Genomic DNA, 22,220 nt, shown 5'->3' on the forward strand with positions numbered 1-22,220 from the left:
GGGGGGGGGGGGGGGGGGGGGGGGGCAAAGAAAGGGACTTTTTTCTCTGTTTCTCCTTCAGATGAGTCTGAGGCGTCCGGGACCATCTCGGAATGGAGCGAGCGTTTACACAGCCCCATGTAACTGCAGAACCTGTATGGTGACAGAAGTCACATGAGGTTTTTACAAGGGGAATGGTGCCAATCCTGTAGTTTAGATGCCAGTTAAACAACAAAAAAAAGCCACCTTGGCAACTTGAGTGCTCTTCGTGGTTTCCCTCTGATGTTGTTCGAGAATGTTCGATAACCGGGGTAGAAGAACATCACGGAGGCCGCCAGTCTGTCTGGGCTTGGGAAGGATGCTCCGACCAAATTAGAAGGAAGCACTACAACGTGTCTACAGAAGCAATTCAGGACTGTGGTGTACGTGCTGGGGGGAGCGGTGCACCTTTGTCCTTCCTCTGGCGCCCATCTCCCTCCACCGGAAGGTAACTTAGACACGACACCTGCTGTAAACATCTGGAAGTGGGTGTCGTGTCTACTTTACTCACCCAATGAGGATCTGGTGCATAGAAGGTATCCAGAAAGCACTGGCTGATTACCTCACCAAAGGTGATACGGCAGCCTTGGCTTTAATTTTTCATCTCAAGTGATCGCCACACACTAGGACAGCTCAGAAAGCAGAGATCGGTTTTCGCCCTTCCCGATCCCTGATCGCGGGTAAATGGACGGTCCATGGGCAAAAGGGATTTGGGTGATATTCTTTATGCCTCTCTAAATGCTGGCACCTCTAGCAACAGGAGAGGGTAATTTGGGCATGTCAGGAGATTTTTTTCAAATTAGGACACTTTAAAATGATCCAAAATGTTACAGAGTGCCCTGTCTAGCGTACCTTCCTTGCAGACAATGTTTGCCTTTCAGTGTCTTAGAGTTTTTCGCAACTCTGGTAAGTAAAACTAATTCCTTCATCCTCAGAAACAGAAAGGAGCTGTGTCTGGTGGAATATAGTTGGTCACCGCCCTGTGGACAGAGGGGTCCGTCTGCTGATCCTTTCCAGCATTCCTCACCACCTATATGCATATGGTTCTATGAATTCCCTGCTGGACAGGCTTAACAACTTACTAGCTTCCCCATTCATAAGCTAAGTCAAATACTGGACACACGGTCATTCAATATTTGTAGAAAAGTCATACAAACTTAAAAAAAAAAGGATCTTGGTTGAGCATCTGACTCAATTTCAGCTCAGATCATGATCTCAGGGTCATGGGATCGGCCCCCTGTTGGGTTCTGCACTCAGGGGGAATCGGCTACAGAGTCTCTCTCTCCTTTTACCCTTCCCTTCCCATGTTCTCTCTCTCGCTCCCTCTCTTAAAGTAAATAAATCTTTTAAAAAATTAAGAATTTAAAAATCATCTTATTTTAATTACCATTTTCCACTTCAGTTCTGGGACATTATTTATTTTGTCCCCTAATCCTGACATTCTTCCTCCTCCATCTTCTTTCTCTTCTGATGGCGTAGAGTGCAGTAGTTAAGAGACAACAGACCTGAGTTTAAGTCTCTACTTACTTACTTTCTAGCAATCTCCATCAGATTAATTGTGAGTCCCAGTTTCCATATATGTAGAAGAGGGATAACATTAGCACTGGCTTCAGAAGTTGCCCTAAGACTTAAAAACTAATGTCTAATTTTGGCCATTCTAACTGGTGTAAGGTGAAAATTAGCAAGACAGGAAACAACAAGTGTTGGAAGGGATGTGGAGAAAGGGGAACCCTCTTCCACTGTTGGTGGGAATGCAAGTTGGTGCAGCCACTTTGGAGAACAGTGTGGAGATTCCTTAAGAAATTAAAAATAGAACTCAGCCACCTCTTCCATCCTTAGCTGCTATTCAGACCAGCGGAGGGATTCTCCTGCTGGTTTCTAAGTCTCTACCGGGCTGTGTTCCACATACTTTTCAAGCAGAGGAGAGAAAAGACTTCCATCAGCTAGGAAGCGGTGGGAAGCGCAGAGGTTAAAACAACATCGCCCCTGAATAAAACATTTCAAGAGTCACCCAAAGCATGTTATTCATTCTGGCACCGAGATGTGAAGATTGCCAGATGGCCCACCCAGGCCTCTGAGGAAGAAACACCACGTCGCTCTTCCCTTCTTTTTCCTGCCTCGCAGGGATGATAATGCCACAACCGAGCAGAGAACCACAGAGCCGTCCCGCCGGCAGCGGACGGTGAGCCGCTCAGGCTGGGCGCGCTCTGCACCTGGAGACGGAACGGCATCTGCCTTTGTCACACCACACCCCCTGAGCATTTCTCAGAAAGGGGGAAACCTCAGGAAGAAACCAAGAAAGAGGACAGGGTTTCAAATTCCTCCCAGGCCGACCTTTTGCGGCCCAACTATGAGACTGGCATGCTACAGAGCGATCTATCAAAGGGACAGTCTCTCAAAAGCGGGTGGGCTTTAACCCCAGCCCTGGGGGCTCTGAGTTGCCCCTGCCTCACGATCCGTGTGACCCGTTCAGCTTAGAGACTGCGTGTCGGGTGCAGAGCGCTGTGTTTAATGTGATGCCATTGGCAACGGGACCAAGCAGCATCCCTGCCACAACAGCTTAGTGAAGGAGCTGAACATACCCACAGCCAAAAGTCAGAGCTCATGCTGGTGCCGGGCTTCCTTGCGCCACGCCCGGTCTTAAGCACCTCACATACATTCATTCATTCGGTCACACTCACCCCTAGAAGGTTGGCTGTATTATTTATTAGTCTACTTTGCTAATTAATGTGGAAACGGAAACCAGGTACTTTGCCAAGGGGCACTGTTATGGGTGGATGTGTCCCTCCAAAATTCCTATGTTGCTCAGAATGTGACCTCATTTGGAAACGGAATTTGCCAGGGTGAAATCACAGTGGGGTAGCGGGGGCCCCTAATCCAGGCTGACTGTGGGTGAGGCGTGCACACAGAGAGGGGACCGGGTGAAGATGTAGGCGGGGGTCAGGATGGTGCCGCAGAAAACAAGGCACACCAAGGATTCCAGCAACCCCCCACCAGACAGTCGGAGGCGCGGCCACAGACTCTCCATCACAGCCCTCAGCAGGGACCAGCCCTGCCACCCCTTGATCTCAGACTTCCAGCCTCCAGAACTGGCCAGCAATGAATTGCATTGAAGCTACCCAGTTTGTGGTACTTGGTGATGGCAAGCCTAGCAAACTGAGACAGGCATCAAACCAATATCCACTGGGGCCAGGGCTCAAACCCAAGCAACCTGGCATCAGAGTCTACGTTCTTAGCCATTCCCAACACTTCATATGCTACTTGAGGCACTGAGCTAAATACCTTATGCTTCCCTATATACACGGCAGAATGAGAGACACGTGAAGGGACACATGAACCAAGTGAGTTCAAAGACAACTCTTTCAAAACATTCACGGGATAAGCATTTGCTGGTATCTTCCATCTGTGGGGACTCAAGAAGGGCAAAGATGTGTCTCTTTTCCCACGCGACTTGGTAGCCCAGTCGGATCTCTGAACAGTCATATTGAAAATGTACTGAGTTGGGTAGGCTTTACATCAGGAGTGACATGTTAGTGAAATCTGGAAGGTCATGTTGGAGCTGCCAGGTCAGCACTAGGGCAGAGGGAGATTTTAAGCAGAGAACAATGTTCATAATGTCAGAAAATCATGAAGTAGAAACAGCAAAGCAAGGAAGAGAAAGCCCAGATTTTGAATAAATCACGTAAGGGTGGGTTAAAGCCCATCCTATCCCAGGTCCCAACGGCACAGACTTCTAGAAAGAGCTATGGGCTAGAGTGTACTAACTCCTGTGTTGGCCCAGACTGCCCGCCTGTCGCCATTTTGATTTGTCATTCCTCATCTGTGTCCTCAGACTCTAATGAGAACAGACTCCTCGCGTCTAAACCTCAGCTTCTGATGACCACTTCAACTCTGCCAAGCTTCTCAAGCCCTATTTCAAGGGTTCCTTGGCTTTGTCTTTTGGGGGGAAGATTTCTTAGTTCCTCTCTCTGACTCCATCCATCTGGTAACTAGGGACCTGGGCCAGCCCATTTTGCCCTGGATTCGGCAGTTAAGGGAGGGGAAGAAGCCAGACCAGTGGTCAGGGGAGGGGAGGAAGCTGCATTGTTATGGGCTAACTGCATCCACCCAAAATTCATCCAATGGAGTCCTAACCCCCAGTACCTCAGAATGTGCTATATCTGGAGTCGGGGTCTTTCCACCACAAGGAAGCCATCAGGGTGGCCTTAATCCAACATGATGGTGTTTCTGTGGGGAGATGAGGACACAGAGCCATACAGAAATACGGCCACGTGAAGACAGAGGGAAAAGACAGCCATCCACAAGGCCAGGGGAGAGGCCTCAGAAGAAACCAACCTTCATCTCGGATGTCTAGCTTCTAACACTGAAAAACTAAAACTCCTACTGTGTGGACCACGCAGCGTGTGGCACTTTGTTCTGGCAGCCCCAGCAAAATGACACACAGGTGGTAAAGGAAAAGCAAAGAAGAACATCTGTCCATGAATCTTCACCTCCCCTGAGGCAGCTCTGCCTCCTGGAATGGAGTCAGGATGGAGACGGGGCCTTTCTGGAAGCCAGTTACAGGGCAGGGGCCCCAGCCAAGTAAGGCTCTGGGAAGGGGGAAGCTCACCAAGCCACAGAGCCCCTGTCATTGGCCCCCACTCTGGCTGTGGAGACTGGATCAGAAACACTGTCAGCACTGTTGTCACGATACAGTTCAGTGTGATTCCAGACAGCCCCCACCACACACACACACACACACACACACACACACACACACACACACATACCCCTTTCTTCTCTAAAGCTGTCATTTAACTGCAGTTAGAGATCAAGGCCCAACATGCACGGCTGGTCTAGAGGGTGAAATTCATTAACCCAGGAGCAACCTGACTGATCAATCAACAGGGGACAGTGACAAGTATTTCTTCTACTTCCATGTTTTGACTGGAAAAGCAAGGGACACTGGGTGCTGGAGGCAGGGGCAGTGTGTCACAACAGAGATGGATGCAAAGCATGTGTGTGTGTGTGTGTGCACGCGTGCGTGCCCGTGTGTGCACCAGGAGGTGAGTACAAGAATGATGCTTGGGCAATAGCCAATCTTTAAAAAAAATTCTGCTTTGTATTGGCCTTATTTACCTTCAACAAGGTCTTCTGGGAAGTATTTCGGTTGCACTCACACATGCGCACTGCTGGGCTTCCAAGGATTTATGAAGATTTCTTTTGTGACTTCATTATAAAGGCGCTTCTTTCCCAAGGGATCGATTCGTCAAGGTGTCCCGGCAGCGAGCTTCCTGCCTTTGGCCTTGCCGATGAAGCCCTTTCAAACGAACTGTGCACAGCTGCAACGCAGAGCGTGCTGCCTCGAGCCCAGGAATCAAATTAAACAGTAAGCACGAGAAACAGGCTGTCAAGGCATCAGGAGGAAAAGTGAAAAATCCAGTCAATTTGCCCCGATCCTTCTTTGACGCCATCTGCATATTTGGAGCTATCAGGATGTGGCTGGAGTGAGGCATGAATTCAAGAGGGGGGCTGTGTCTTATTCTTCGGGAACATGCGCTAGCCCCACTCCAGGGAGCCGGGAGCCTGCAGAACATGCATCTCGCTCCACTCCTGATACCGTCGCCCTCTAGTTGTCTGGCAGGTGCGATCTCATTCCGAAGTAACAAGCACCATGTCTAGGTTTAAGACAATTCCGTTTCTGTCACTGCCTTGGTCGGTTGCCTGCTAACCTCCTATTTGGTGTAACTTTACTTTCACCTGAGTGAACGTAGGGGGACAGTGCTCGCCGGCCACCAGCGTCCATTCACCCCGGTAGATAATGGGGCTTCCTACTCAACTCTAAAGGAATAAGGACAGCAGCTAGCATTTGGACAATGCTTTCCAATGTACGAAAGACTTCCCCAAGCTTTATCTTACTTAGAGGGAGTGAGGCAGGTATGTGCGCGGCCCCTGGCTTGGGTTCACCCGGGCAGGAACTCCCCGCCCCCCCATCTGGGAACTTCTGACTCCCCTCTTTCTTCCGACCGTGTGAGGCTGTAAGGCTGCCCACGGCAGCCAGCCTCCCCCGGCCCAGCCCCAGAGGCCGGCGTAGGGACCCGGTCCAAGCCACCCGAGCACTCCACTCCTCTGAGCATGGTGAGCAGAAGAACAGGTAGCTGCACTCATGGAAATACTTGCCTAGGATTTCCTTTTTCGCGTAGACCTGGAGAAGATCACTTGTTTTCTATGGGTCTGAAAGCATGTTATTCAGGGACTGCCTGTGGTCTGCCCCCCGACATGAAGGTGGACTGTCTAGAGCAGGAGAATGAACCCCACGGAGAAGGAAGCAGAGCTCCAGTAGGGAAGCAGGCGGAGGAGGGAGAGAAGGGGAGAGGCAGAACGAGACAGAGACAGAGAGGCTGATCCCTGTGTGGGTCACTAGCTACTCTGGACAGTCTGATGATACGAGCCAATAAATAAATTCTCTTTTCTCTCAAGCCATTGTGACTTACCCTTTTGTGATTTCAAACAAAAAGCCTGACCCATGGATTTTACAGAATCCGACTGATTTTTGAAGACGAAGAAACCAAGCTGTTTCCACACGGTTCACAACGACTCTCTTCCCCTCTCCTTGGTAAAACCACACTTTTCTGCCCCATTCACATCAGCCTTGGTCATGTGACTTGCTTTAGTCAATAAAAACGTCATAACCATGAACATGTACGTGAGCAAAAATATAAGCCTCTTGTTGTTATTGGCCTGAGAAGTTAGCCTTTTGTTGTCTTAGCAGAACCTTGGTAAAAAATTTCACCTATCCTGAGATATATGTGTCTATTCGGATACAGTATACATAGAAGACACAGTACATATGCTATATATATATGATGACATGTGTATAGAGAGAGAGACAGACGAACCTGTATTAATTAAGCGCTACAACAGCCCAAGTATCAGGTTTGTTGGATCCAAATTCTGCAGTTCTCATTCGCACTATTCTGGGGTGGTTCTAAGCAAACCTAATCTCTCCAAGTTTCCCAGAGCATCTCTGTGGTGTTGTTTTGTTTTTTTGTGTGTGTTTAATTTTTCTCCAGAGCATCTCTCCAAAATAAAAACGGTATCATCAAAAAACAAAACAAAACAAAACAAACAAAAAATGTTCTCAAAACGTAGCTAGTCCTGACCGACAAACACTGACGATGATCACTAATAAAGGCAGCTAATATTAATGCCCACGAACACACATCATAGGTTATGAGAGACGCATCTTTGAAGTAATAAGTCCACGTGGGGCTATGGGACTTCATTTGTGTGTATAATTTTATGTATTTGGAAGAAGGTCCTATAAGAGAGAGCAGACGGTTTACAGTACTTTGTAAGAACATGGGGATCTCCCTGCAAATGACCACAGCGCCAAGCCTGCCCTGGTTATTCCACAGCAGGGTCGATGGAAACGTTACTCCATCTCCATGGACGGACGAGTCATGGAGTTTTCCTGTTAAATTCCTGCTGAAATTTTCTGGATGACAGGTAGTTGTCAGAAATTTTTTTACAGACTTTTTAAAAAAGATTTTTTTAAAAAAATTATTTATTTGACAGAGAGATAGAGAGAGCGCACAAGTAGACCGACAGGCCGAGGGAGAGGGAGAAACAGACTCCCCGCTGAGCAGAGAGCCTGATGTGGGACTGGATCCCAGGACCCTGGGTTCATGACCAGAGCAGAAGGCAGATGGTTAACCAGCAGAGCCACCCAGGCGCCCCTGGAAGACATTCTTGAAAACATAAACAAGTTGCTCCTGATATGAAGGAAATTTGGGGGATAGAACTGTATCACCTAAATCTTCTGATTTTGATACTGTTGTGTAGATAAGAGAATTCCTTTGTTCTCAGAAATACACACTAAAGCGTCTGTGTGTGAGAAGAGAAAAATGTAAATATCTAGTGAATCTCCTTAAAATCATCTTTAAAGTCTTTGGGTGATTTTTTTCAGATTTTCTATAAATTTAAAATAATAAAAATAGTTCTAAAAAGATGGTTTTTCATAATGAATGAAGAAGGAGCTATTTTTGAAAAGGAACTTGTGCTATGGGAAGAACATTGTGGAAGTGGTTGTTGGGGGATAGTTCATTGTTAGCTGATTTTGCTTCAGAAAATGATAAATCTCATAGCTGCAAAATTATAAAGACTGGGGAACGTAATTTTCTCTTATGTTCAACGGTCTTCCAAAAGAATTTTAGTAATTTGAAATCTGTTTCTTAAAAATGTAAAATTGTAGCACCTTCTGATTACTTTGTAAGACCTGATTGACATCAGAGAAATGTATTAACTGAATTTCAAATGTGTTGCATAATGGGCTGAAAAATGAATATCGTGATTTATTTAGCTCCACTCATTTTACCTTTCTTCCATTTGAATTTACATATTTTTGTATGTCTTCTACCCAGTGGCAAGAGCCCTCATAAAAAAGTATCAAAATAAATTCAACATAGAACCAGGCCTTTAAATCATATTCTTACCAAATATTAAATCGATATTTTAAGGCACATTAACTTTGTAAGTTTTTATGTGTCATTAGTGAAATATACACACTTAAAAATCATGTGGATTTTCACTGCACTCTACCTCTGAAGCTAGTAATACACTATATGCTAATTGATTGAATTTAAATAAAATGAAATTTTTAAAAAAATCATGTGAATTTTCATCTTTATCTTATCTTTTCTTTCCTTTCAATCATTTTATTTCTGGTTCTTATATTATTGCAGGGACTAAGATTTCCTGACAGAAGTGAATTGAAGTCTACTTTTGCTTTTAAACAGCATGTTCAGGGGCACCTAGGCGGCTGACTCAGTTGAGCATCTGACTCTTGATTTCGGCTCAGGTCATGATCTCAGGGTCATGAGATCGAGATCTGTGTTGGGCTCCACGTCAGCAGTTGCGGGGGGCAGTCTGCTGGAGATTCTCTCTCTCCCTCTCTCTCCTTACTCAAGCTTATACTCTTTCTCTCTAAAAAAAAACAAAACAAAAACCCCACATGTTTAGTGCATATTTGTTGAATCATTTCCATGTAATGTAACATGAAGTGTGCACTTCGATGTGTTTCAATAAACACATAAGCTCGTGTAACTAGCACCGTGATCAAGATATGGAAGCCATCCGTCTTCCGCCCACTGCCTCCACACCTCTGTCCAGTCCACGTTGACCCTGCTTCAGCCCCTCACCACGGATGTGCCATCACTACTGATCAGTTCGGTCTATTTCAGAAATTCACATGGAGAGTAATGCGCTTCTCTGCATCTGGCTTCCTTTACTCAGCACGGTATTTTGAGATTCATCCATACTGTGACGTGGAGAAGCAGTGCATTCGCTTGCATGGCTTACTCATACTTCACTGTTTGGACGGACCACAGTTCGTCTTTCCATCTGTTGATGGACGTTTGGGTGCCTTCCAGGTTTCTGCGGGCACATCTCTGCGTACACACGTATTTTCATTTCTCTTAGGTAAACGCCCAGGAGTCAAACTGCCGGGTCCTGGGGCAGTACATGTGTAACTCTAAGAGAAACTGCCCGATGGCTTTGAAGGTTCTTGTGTCATTTTCTGTTCCCACCCACAGTGGCTCCCAGTGGCTTTATTGTCAGCCTTTTGAATTTTAGCTATTGGTGAATGCATAATGATATCTCATCATTTTACCTTTGGAATACGTTTATAATGCACATAATAAGTTAATACACTCGTAGATACAAAGCTTTCCAAATAAATCACTCCGCATCTGTTGACAGGAGCACCGAAAATGTACGCCAGTCACGAGACCCCAAATAACTGCGCATGTACGTTAGACACAGGAATGACGGGGTCCCTGTCTCGAGCGCTGGCTGCTCCAACACTTAAGCAGTTGCTTTCTTAAATACGACAGGAGAGAGGTGCTGAGGTGCCCAAGGTTATACTGTGAAAACGAGTTTAGGGAGGAGAGAAAAGCCTTCCCTGCTTTCCGTTCTAAGTCTGGCACCTGTGAGCAGAGGCCGCTTGTCCTCTGGGGCAGAGGAGAGACTCTGTTTTTGTTCCCGTCCTGCCTCCCCTGTGGTGCAAGCTTTGGTTTCACTCCTGATTGAAGTTCACGTGCACAGAGGGTAACCCTTAAGAAAACCACATTTCCCTTCCAGCACGGCCCCAGGGTTGCGGCTGGGTCCCAGCCGTCTCTTGGGCACTTTTCTTGCCATCCACACTCAAGTTGAGGGACACTCATCTGTCATCTCACGGCTTGTTGGCAGGAAAGCGTCAAGGCAAATACCAAGGAACCTCAGCGGTCGGCCCGTCTCAAGCAGTTCAGATGCCCCATCATAGGCGCAGCGTGAGAGTTTAATCAGAGAATCGTGCGCTCCTACTGCTCCTGCCGGAGAGGAGCAGACTTTCTTCTTTTCGCGAAAGCTCTTTCCAGCTAGCTATTAGGTTGCTGAATGAGGGACTGCACAAAGGAAAGGCTGGCTCCTTGTGGTCTTTCAGATCATTAAAAAGTTACCCAGGTGGCCAAACCAGTTATCATCTCCTCAGCTACAGCAGATGAAAAGAGCAAGATTGGACAGCAATCGGAGGCTTCCCGACGGCCAAACCATCAGCCCAGAGCAGAGGAGGACTCATCAGGGCTGTGGAAAATAAGGAGTCACAACGATTATTTCACATTGTGGGGGGAAGCCAACCTGTTGATCTGGTTGAGTACTCTGCTCTCCAGACGCTGGCCTGGCCCCCGAGAGTATCACGCAGCCAGCATGCATCCTGGGTTGTTTCCTCTCTTGTGGCACTTCCCACAGGGTGAAACTCTCAAGCTGCCTGGAACCGACTGGAGAAAGTACATTTGGGTCTGAGGGCCAGGAGGGGAAGGGTGTGAGACAGAAGCGAATTCGCTGCTGGGGCTGAAGGGAATTCGAAGACATGAAAACCATTTTAGCAATGATAAGTAAGCAACCATCAAAATGCTTTTTAGTTTCATTCCCCAGGAGAGCTCAAATGATACCTTTCTTATTCGGATGAATTGAAATTACAGTCTGTCCCACCTTCCTGCTTGGCTTGCCAAGAAAACGTGCGGCCTGATCACAACTCCCCGAAATCATGGAGCTGCCACGCAGAAAAATTCTTTAGGTCAGCAGGCACTTTTTTGAAAACATGCGGCCTTCTCTCCTCTAATGCCCAGAATTAAACGGAGCCTCGCACAGGGGCGGACAATAGCCACACACAATGGGGGCTGCTCAGGGTTAGGGGAGGAACAAGGAGCCAAGTGGCCATGAGTAAAGACTCTGGCTGAAGGAGAGTATATTTTAGATGATGCGAAGTGAGCTGAGGAGTTGTCGGAATTGTAGTTTAAATATCGAGATGACCACCGCGCCGGTGCTGGCTGTAAGCACGACCTCTCTACAGCCAAGGAAGGACAGCTGTGCATTTGGGCAAACCCCTGCTCTAGCCCCCCTCTGTAAACTGAGAAAATTGGATATCAATTTCAAAACTTCTTTTTGGCCTTCAGACTGTTACGAAATAAAAGTTGATCCAGAAGCCCAATAAATAAAACAGACGGAACTGTTGTTACATTCCTAAGCACCATAGGCATGCAGAGCCAGACCACAACGAGAGATCACCTCACACCTGTTAGGAGGACTATTTCTAAAGAACAGCAAAAAGACAAGTGTTGGTGAGGCTGTGGAGGAACTGGAACTCTCACACACTGTTGGCGGGAATGTGGAAGATGCAGCTGCTATGGACAACAGTGTGGGGTTCCCACCAAACATTAGAATAGAATTACCACAGGATCTATCCATCTCACTTCTGAGTACATATCTGAGATATGAAATCAGCCTTTTGAAGAGATAGCTGCACCCTCACTGCAAGGTTATTCACAAAAGCCAAGACCTGGAAATAATCCAAATGTTCATCAACAACTGAATGAAGAAAATGTGGTTTACGTACATACAATGGAATATTGTTCAGCCTTGAAAAAAGAAGGAAATCCTGCCATTTGCAGCAACAAGAGGGAGGAACCTTGAGGGTATTTTGCTAAATTATTAAGCCAATCATGGAAAGACAAACAATGTTTGATGCATCTAAGCGAGATGTCTAAAATAGCTCAACTTATAGAAGCAGAGACTAGAACTGTGGTTGCCAGGGGCTAGAAAAGGGGAAACAAAGAACTTAGTGGATATAAAGTATGTGCTATGCAGGGCACCCGGCTGACTCAGCTGGAAGAACATATGACTCTCAATCTTGGGGTTGTGGGTTCAAGCCCCCACATTGGGTGGAGATTAATTAAATTTTTTAAAAATGAAGTTCTTGTTATGAAAAATGAGTATATTCTATTATTTTAAAAAGGATTTTATTTATTTGACAGAGAGAACGGCAGAGTAACAAGCAGGCAGAGTAACAGAGGGAGAGGGAGAAGCAGGCTCCCCACTAAGCAGGGAGCCCGATACAGGGCTTGATCCCAGGACTCTGGGATCATGACCCAAGTTGAAGGCAGTCACTTAACCAACAGACCCACCCAGGTGCTCCAAATGAGTACATTCTAGAAATCTGTATGACATATCACCTGTAATTAACAATATGGTATTGTGTATTTTAAAATATGTTTAAGAGAGGACATCTCATGTTACGTGTTCATATTTTTAAAAAAAACACATAAGCAAACAGAAGCATACAAATAAAAATGAACACAGGGAAATTTTTGGAAGTGATGGACATGCTTAGTACCTTGACTGCAATAACAGTCATATCCAGACTTTTCAAGATGTATACATTAATTTTATTGCACTTTCAAAATATCAGTGATACCTCAGTCAAGAAAAAGAAATGCAGGGAGGAGGTGTAGCGGAAGCTACCATGCTAACCTGAACGCCATCTGTACTCCCATATTCACAGCAGCAATTTTTATAATAGTCAAGACATGGAAATGATCTAAGTGTTCATCAATGGATGAGTGGATAAAAGAGTTGTGATACACACACACACACACACACACACACACACACACACAATGGAATATTGCACAGCCATAAAAAAGAGGGACTCCTACCATTTGCGGCGACACGAATGGGCCCGGAAGGGATTATGCTAAGTGAAATACGTCAGACAGCGAAAGACAAGTACTTTATGATCTTACTTATGTGTGGAATCCTAAAGAAGTAAACACAACCAAAGCTAAAAATCCCACCAAAGTCTTGAGAAAAAGAGATCGGATCTGTGGTTACCAGTGGTGGCAGTGGGGAGATGGGAAAACGGAGCAAGCAGGTCAAAGGTTACAAACTTCTACTTAGAAATAAGTACTAGAATGTACTAAAGAAGGTAAAGACTATGGCTAATACTGTTGTATGACAGAGAAGAGTTAAGAGACTAGATCCTAAGAATTTATATCACAAGGAAAAATTTCTGAAACTTACACAGTTACGGATGTTAATTATTTCTCAATACAACTGGGAAAATGAGGAAATTGAGGTTAAACATAAACGCAAACTTTTTAAAAGTGAAAAAAAAAATGGAAGTCCATTCAGCTGTTTTTGACCAAGTCTCGGTAATGTGCACAATGCATTTAGTATTGGGCTTCCAGCCTTTCTGCGCTGTTTACTAAAGTGGACGTAATAAAATCCACCCATCCTAGAAACGGGGTGTTGCTGTCACTGGAGGGAGCTTGGGGCAGGTTACTTCCCCAACTCAGACACTGTGGGAAATCCCTTCCGGGGGCTGCTGCATCTCTGATGTTATGTGATCCCAGTAATTCTCGAAGTGTGGTTTCCTGACTAAGCAGCAACATCCACAGAACTTGAAAGAAATGCAAATTCTTGGACCACATGCCTGTACCTACTGACTCAGAAACTCTGGGGGTGGAGACCAGCAATGCGTATTACAGAAATCCTGCAGGAGACCCTGACGCAGCCTCGTCTGGAGCCACTGTGCTATTTATTCCCTGGTGCCCAAGTCGCTGTGTCCTCTCTCAACAGCCACCACACCTGAGGCCGTCTGAGAATATTTGGGTCAGCAAGCACAGTTTCTACGGAGGAAACGATTTAGAAACAGCTATGAATTTCTCCTGAGACCCAGATGTTACCGAGCTGCTTAATGCACTGCTCTGGCAGGTGTACAAAGGCTCTGAGCAGGGCTGGGCATGATGCAGAGCCCCTGCATCTTGTAATCACCTAGGCTGTAAACATAAAGGAAACTTCAACATGCAATTTAAACCCAGAATCTTTTTTTTTTTTTTTTTAAAAGGTGCTCTGCCTGGACCCACACCTCCCACTGTTGCCTGGTGACACCCCCTCCCGTGATCTCTGTTGGGTTGATTTATACAGAGACGTGGATGAAATGAGGCCCCATAATAGTCTTGATAATTGCCATGGCAACAATGGTAACAAAAGCTACAGAATGTCAGGCACTGTGCTAATTTCTGTATCGATTTTCTCAGGTGATCCTCATAAACACCTACACAAGGGACTAGGACTGTCTACAAATTTATAGATAGAGAAAATGAGGTAACTTACTATGGTAGACAGAATGATGTGCCCATCCCCCCTCAAAGAATATACATCCTACTCCCTGGAAACTTTTGAGAATGTGACCTTACATGGCAAAGAGGCCTTGCTGATCTGATTAAATTAGGGATATTGGGATGGGTTGAGTATGCTGGATGGTCTCCATGGGCCCAATATAAACACAAGGTTCTTTCCAGGAGAGAGCCGGGAGGGAGAAAAGAAGATGATGGTGAAAACCAAAGTCACTAGGCAAGTAATGTGGGCAGCCTCTAAAGGCTGGCAAAGGCAAAGGGTAGATTCTCCCCTAGAGCCTCCAGAGAAAGACAGTCCTGTGACATCTTGATTTTAGCCCCACAAGATCTGCTTCATATTTCTGACCTTCAGAACAGCAAGGTAGTGAATCTGTGTTGTTTTAAGCCTTCAAGTTCGTGTCAATTGTTACAGCAGCAATAAGAAACTAATACTTACCAAAGTCACATGGACACTTGTCAAGATCACATGGCCATTATGCTAGGGATCGAATGCCAGCAGAGATGTTGAGGTCCTACCTTATGAGGAACAGGGTGCCGAGTGAGATGAGGAGGCATAGATGTTTTTGGCCATATGCCTTCTTGCCTTGTCAATCACCAATCCAGCGGTAAGAAGCGTTCTTATTTCCTGGGTAGGGTTTTGTGGCAAATGGAGTGGCATTCTAGATGGACTTCTTTTTTTATAGGATTTATTTATTTGAGAGATAAAGAGAGCTTCTGCATGTGTATGCACAAGGCAGGGGAGGGGCAGAGGGAGAGGGGGAGAGGAGCAGATTCCGCTCTGAGCACAGCAGGATGATGTGAGCATGACCCTGAGATCAAGACCTGAGCTAGACTCAAGAACTGGATGCTGCTATGGTGAATGCTGTGAAGTGTGTAAACCTGGTGATTCACAGACCTGTACCACTGGGGCTAATATATTATATATTATATGTTAATAAAAAAATTTTAAAAAAGAATTGGATGCTCAACTGACTGAGCCACCGTGGCACCCCAAACATGGACTTCTTGAAACTGCTCCTCTGCTGAGTGTGTTCCTGGGTCATTTTGCCAATAGAGGATGGTTTCCTTCTTCCATGGCAGACCTGTCTGCCCGTTGAAGTTCTTCGAAATCCATTCCTCATGAATAAAAAGATGGTTTTTCTCCTGGCTCCTGGAAGAACTAGTTGCAGGGGTAGGAGCTCCAGCTTCTAGTCAACCCATGAACCTCTTTACCTCCAAGGGACCCATGAGCCCCTGCTTACCTGGATGTTGGAGAAGGAGGTGGAAGGAAGGATTCGTGTCTCACAAGCTGTGTCCCATCTCCATGACCTACCTTCTCCAAGGTTCTTTGTTATCTGTAATATGGGGATGATATTATCTGCCCCAAGCCCCTCACAGATTAGTCCTGAAGAACTTTGTTTATAGATGTGGAAATGCATCCTAAATTCTGAACGTTCTGCTGGGCAAAATGATTATTAGTATTATTTCCTTCAGTGATTCCTTACTGCCACCTTTTAACTTTTCCTGTCAGTGCAAAAATAAAAAGTGTTGATGGGCTGGATGGAACTTCATGACTCAGGCATTTGGTATCTGGAGAACGAGAAGAAAGAAGGAAGCTGCAGGAGACACTAAAAATACTGGGGGGAAAAAAGCCAGCTCAAAGAGTTGAAATCAGGATAATTTCAGAAAACCTCAAAGTATATGCTCTATCCTACTGTTCAAGATTAAACATGAGAAGTACCTTTCAATAATTGGCTTCAGAGCATTTTGTGAAGAGATCATCCACCCATTTAAGGGGACAAACCGCCCAAGAACGCAAGGGTTTCCATTACGGCTGTTGTTGGCAGTAAGAGGTGGAGTGTGAAAGGACAGCATTTCATCTCCTTCGTCCTTTAGGATTCCATTCTAATCCCGTATCCTCTCTGAGAGCCTCCCTGACTAGCCCAGCAGACGGGAATTGTTCCTGGCACAGTCGCTTCTCATCGTTGCCACTCACACACACTCAGGTGCACTCAATGTCCTTTGTGGCGAACTTCACTTATTTGAAATCCAAATGGATTGTAAACTACTTGAGGGAAGATATCATGTCCTACATATACTCTGTGTCCTCACAGGGCTTTGGATGTGAGGACAGTTGGACAGTAGAAGGTATATCATGTCGGGTGGTGCAGTCCATTTCTAGAAGGTCTTGCTTCACCTAAAGCACACGTGACCAACTGCCCTGTGGCATGGCCAAGCTTTTAGAGTCATACAACTTGTTCCGTCACTTCCTGGATTTCCTATTACATCTTTTAACTCCGTTCTCCCCCAGCTTCCTGTCTGCAGACCCAAGTTAGGATCCTGAATCTCGATCTTGTAGTACCTGCTGTGACCGATGCTTGCTTCGGGACCATGGGACTCATTCCCCCAGCTGCTGGCAAGTTGGCAATGATGGCTCCCAGCCACAGCGCTTCCTAAGGGAGTGTGCATAAAAAAGAGGCCTTTGCCTTGAGGAGGTTCAAGTCTGATGGGGAGCGTCACCTTGGGGACTTAGATGTGCACCTTACTGTGACCATGTTGCAGCTTAAGGCCTCCTCTGGCCAGTGCTATCCTGCCTCCTTCGTGTCCACACACATACAGGCCCCGAGAGCCCCCGTGACAAAGTCCCAGCACACAGCTCTCTGCCTCAGCGTCTGTTTCCTAGGGAACCTGTTCTATGACAGATCTCACACATGAATCAGGGAATAAACAATGACCACAGCATGAGGAACTGGGGAGAGCACCTCCCCTAGCGCTGAGCCAGTCCAATCTGGCCAGGGCCCCAGTACCTGGTAGGGAACACAGCCCTCAGCCCAGCCGCCACCTGCCGACAGAGTGAGTCCGGCCCCTCGTGTCCTCTCCTCGCCAGCGGTGCTTCCCACTAAGACCTTCTGCAGTGACGGCCTCCGCACTCTCTCTCTGCACTGCCCGATTCCACAGTTATTGGCCTCTGGGGCTGCCGAGCCCTCGAAATGCAGCTGGGGTGACTGAGGAATTTCATTTTTAAAAACCAATGTGCGTTGAAACAGAAACAGCCACAGGTGTGTCGTGGCTCCCGTTTCAAACAGAGCCGTCCTAGATCATGAATCCAGCAGGTTTAGAGAGGCAGAACATGGTGGCTCCAGTTCCACCTGCCTTTGCTTGCCCTGTCCCATCACCTAGAAAGACCTGGTCTGACTCCTTTGAAATCATCCTAATGAGGCATACGTAGGAACGATGTACCGGGAAAGTCTAATTTGTAAGTGGCCCAGTAACAGTTATGAACATTGTTAAATCTTGGTGCCAGAGAGCTTTAAGTTATTTAAAACACACAAATCTATTCATGATTGCTGACCCTCATAGTCTTCTATTCTCCTGGCCCTCTGAGGAATTAGATGGAGAGACGTGACCTGTGTTTGTACACAGTTGAAAATAAGGAACACCCCCGTCCTTGACTGTATACGTGTATACATTTGATTAATGCCTTTTTCTTTTCCACCTGATCTGTATGATCCTGGAGGTTCTGCTCTATGTTTCATACATAAGAAAGGAAAAAGAGAGCAAGAGAGAGCTACCATTTTGAGGTGGGCGGGCTGGGAAGCCCATGGGAGACATTCAGTCCTGCCCTGTTCCATGGAAAAGGATGATCTCTTATTACTGACCCAGAAATGTCAGATGGGGCCCAGGGTGAGAGCACGTGGCTGTACCTGGGCAAGTTCATGACCATCCTGCAAAAAATGACTCCACGTACATGCCCTCCAGACAAGGAGTCGCTCATATCACCCTGCTGACTGAGGGTCAGCCCTTACAAAATCAGTTTGAGCCATTGAAAGCAACTGAAATTGAATTCACTGCAATTTTAAAATATGCTGTTTACTTAAAGCCCAGAAGCCTGGCGAGAGAAGAAGTATCCAGGCACAGGCGATGGTAGTTAAATTTGTTCATTTTTCTTTCTCGTTGCAATTTTATCTTTTCCGAGCAATTTAATGAAGACTCCAGAGGAAAGAATTAAATGTCTGCTGGTTCAATTACCAAATAATGAAAAGGTCGAAAGGAGCACCACGCACTGTGTGCCGAGCTGCTCTGAAAGCCTATTCTTAGAGGGAAAATCTTTTGTGTGCGGTTCACACTTGCATTTTGCCACCCACAAATTGTGCAGACAAGTGTCAGTGTAAGAAGCAGAAATCAAGAGCTGGTACAGGTCGCCCTCCCCCAGGGTGAAAAGGCCTGGCCCACGGGAGCCTCTCATGATGGCCACGGCGGCAGCCGGAGGCACGGTGGAGGCCACGGTTTTCATCGGGAGGGGCCAGGCTGGCATTCAATCCATCCTCCGAGAAGGTTCTAATCATGCTTGGCCCTGAATGCATTATAACTAGCCTGTCCTTAGGGCCCCATGCAGGGCGGTTTCGGGGGCCAAAGGGACCTGCCGACAAGAATGTCAAGGGCTCTGTGCAGTCCCCAGAGCATCTGAAGAGCCACCCCGGCCTCCAACCTGCCCCAGCTAGACACAGAAAAGAAAGAGTACGGAAACACAAAAATCCTCTACAGAAGACCAAACCAAAGAGAATGTAAAACTATGGCTCTGGGGATTCATTAGAACATTGGTGTTAAAGCTTGAAAACTCAAGTGTCCCTGGAAATGAAACACATGCAGAGATGCGGTTCAGTAGAGGCTCTCGTCCCTCCACACCCACAGTGAAGGGCTCCCCACTCGCACCATGGCCTCCCCGAACCTGCTGAGCAGTAACATCGAAAGACTCGACGGACAAGTCATTGTATAGCGCCTTTTTCACCTTTAAATTAGGTTCTTCTTTGGTTATATAATAGCTTATATAATATATTATATTATATTATATTATATTATATTATATTATATATTATATATTATATATTATATATTATATTATATCCTAGGAAACACACAGTGAAATGTTCGAGGATAAAAAGCCATGATGCATCTATCACTGACTCAGGAAAACGAGTGCGTGGGGGGGGAGCCTGGGGGGTCCAGTTGGTTCAGGTGAATGACTCTTGATGTCGGCTCAGGTCATGATCTCAGCGTTATGAGATCGAGGCCCGCATCGGGTTCTGTGCTGGGCGTGGAGCTGCTTAAGATTCTGCCTCTCTCCTCTCCCTCCTCCCCCTACTCCTGTGCGTGCAGGTGCGCGCGCTTGCTAAAATGAACCTGTGTGTGCACGTCCACCTCTGTATCTACCCCATATGTGTAAACATTGATACACGTGTGCATACAGAGCCATGTCGGGGGAGGAGAGGAAAGCTAGAGTCAATGATAAAGCACATGGGGTAGAATGTGAAAAACTGGTGAGTCTAGGTAAAAAGAATTTGGGTAGCCTTTGAACTATTCTTATTTTTACAAGTTACCTAAATTTGAAATTATTTCAAGTTTCAAATCATGTAAAAAGTTTTAGATAGTTTATAAAATGAAGGGGGGGAATTGGAGGGGGAGGTGAACCATGACAGACTGTGGACTCTGAGAAACAAACTAAGGGTTTCGGATGGGAGAAGGGGGGGTGAGCCCAGTGACGGGTGCTAAGGAGGGCACGGGCTGCGCGAAGCACTGGGCGTTGTATACAAACACTACATCAAAAACTAATAATGTACTGTATGGTGACTAACACAACATAGTAAAAAAAATATTTTAAAAATTTAAAAGTTTTAAGATTTCGAATTCTTTCTCTTTTCTTCTCCTGTGGATTAGCTTCTTGCTAGAGACCCTTCTAATTACACAGCAGCCACACTCTGGGTACAAGTGCCCGTGAGGGCAGCCCCACTCTGCAAGAAGGGCAACAATCCTACTGATATGTTTAATCAGGAAGAGGATTCTCTTGGAGAAACCAATCACACAGACAGTTCTAGAATGTCTCCTCCCCTGGTGTGCTGATGATTACTGAAAGTTTATGCTGGGGATGGAGGCAGGATTACAGCTAGGAAATGGAAGGATGTCTCTAGCTAATTTCTTCTTGTTTTTCCTTAAAATACTATAACCAAGGGCATTAGGCTTTCAAGGTTTTGAAAAGAAGCAGTATGTCTTGAATCACCTTAAAATATACGAGAACACAAAATGTACAAGAAAAAGAAAGTCCCTGATTTATGCCACTCTTTTTCTGGGGTCGTGTCTGATACAAGGCACAACAGGATCAATCTCTTATCAGAATAGGACCTCTCAGGTGCCTGGGTGGCCCAGTGGGTTAAAGCTTATGTCTTCAGCTCAGGTCATGATCTCAGGGTCCTGGGATCAAGCCCCGCATCGGGCTCTCTGCTCAATGGGGAGCCTGCTTCCCCCCTCCCCCTCTGCCTGCCTCTCTGCCTACTTATGATCTCTATCTGCCAAATAAATAAAATCTTTAGAAAGAAAGAAAGAGAGAGAGAAAGAAAGAACCTCTCTGAAGACAGGAATAGACCCTAATCAACAGTTACTCTTACATTCCCAAAAACCAGAATTGTCAGAGCTGACTGAATGAACATATGATTGAATGGCTGAGCAACACCTGAGACAAAGTTGAACTCTCACCCCTTATCCTTAGGAATGTATTTTCAGATTTATGAAAATCTAAGTGGAGGCAGTTTATAAGGTTCTCTCCTAAGCTTATATTCTCTTCTTTTTTAGAATTCCACACTTCAAGACTAATAGGACCATAAAGAAAGAGAAAAGGTGAGATACCAACTGTAAAAAGCTATTTTCCACATACATAACCGGAATGATTAATATCCAGAATATAGAAATCATTCCTACAAATGAATTAGAATTTGAAAAAAAAATTCAAAATAAAAATTGTCCCCCAAAAAACCAAAAAACTTGAACAGGATTCTACAGAAGAGAGTGGCCAAAACACTCTGCAAAGTTGCTTGAAGTCATTAGTAAGTGGAAAATGCAAATTAAAACTACAAACATCATAGCATAAATACCAGATGGGCAAAAATTAGAAAGTCTGACAATATCAAGTGCTGACAGAATTGCAGAACAATGGCATTCTTGGTTACTGCTGGAGGGAGTGAAAAGTGGAAGAGCCACTTTGGAAAACAAGTGAGACTTACAGAGCAGAGTTGAAGGTAGGCCTGTCCTATGACCCAGCAATTCTACTGATGCACAGATGCTGAGGAACTCTAACAGAGATGTAGTGGGGAGTGCTGTACAAGAATATTCATAACAACACTTCTGTAATGGAGGCTACCGTAAGTCTGCAAACAGAACAGTGAGCAAACAACTTGAGGCATCCCAAACAAGAGCACAGTTTCCAGCACTGAACATAAGTAAACAACAGGGTTATATGCATCCACAAAATGATCATCATGTGCGATGAAAAAAAGCAATTTATAGAAGAATGCATACATGATGATTCCATTTATAAACAGTTCATAAGAGATTTGTTTTTAGGGTCAGAAATACATGTGGTAAAAGTCTATAGAACAATGGAATGAAGTAAAAGTTCAAGACTGTGGTTACCTCTGTTTAAAGCAGAAAGGAGAAGCGATCAGAACAAGCACATAGATCTTTAATGGAAATGCTAATGGCCCATTTCTGAAAAGAGGTACAAGGCCCATGATCAATGCATCATGATCCTTTACACTTACACATTTCACAAATATTCTTTTGCATGTATCTAATCTTCACTAAAAACTTTTAAAAGAACTGGTGAAGGAGCAAATGACCAAAAATATTTTATCCAACATTTGCTGGAAGGAAAAAGAGTTCAACAACCTGCCGGCTATTAGG

At 45.5% G+C, this 22,220-nt stretch overlaps 1 protein-coding gene across 4 annotated transcripts in view; it reads right to left on the minus strand.

Annotated features, from left to right (window-relative positions):
- The window catches only part of LOC132024852 (histone-arginine methyltransferase CARM1-like), a 247,794-nt gene that overhangs the window by 59,363 nt on the left and 166,211 nt on the right, over positions 1–22,220 (minus strand). The gene's annotated exons all lie outside the window — the stretch shown is intronic.

This window comes from Mustela nigripes, chromosome 9 (assembly GCF_022355385.1).
Source record: "Mustela nigripes isolate SB6536 chromosome 9, MUSNIG.SB6536, whole genome shotgun sequence".
NCBI lineage: Eukaryota > Metazoa > Chordata > Mammalia > Carnivora > Mustelidae > Mustela > Mustela nigripes.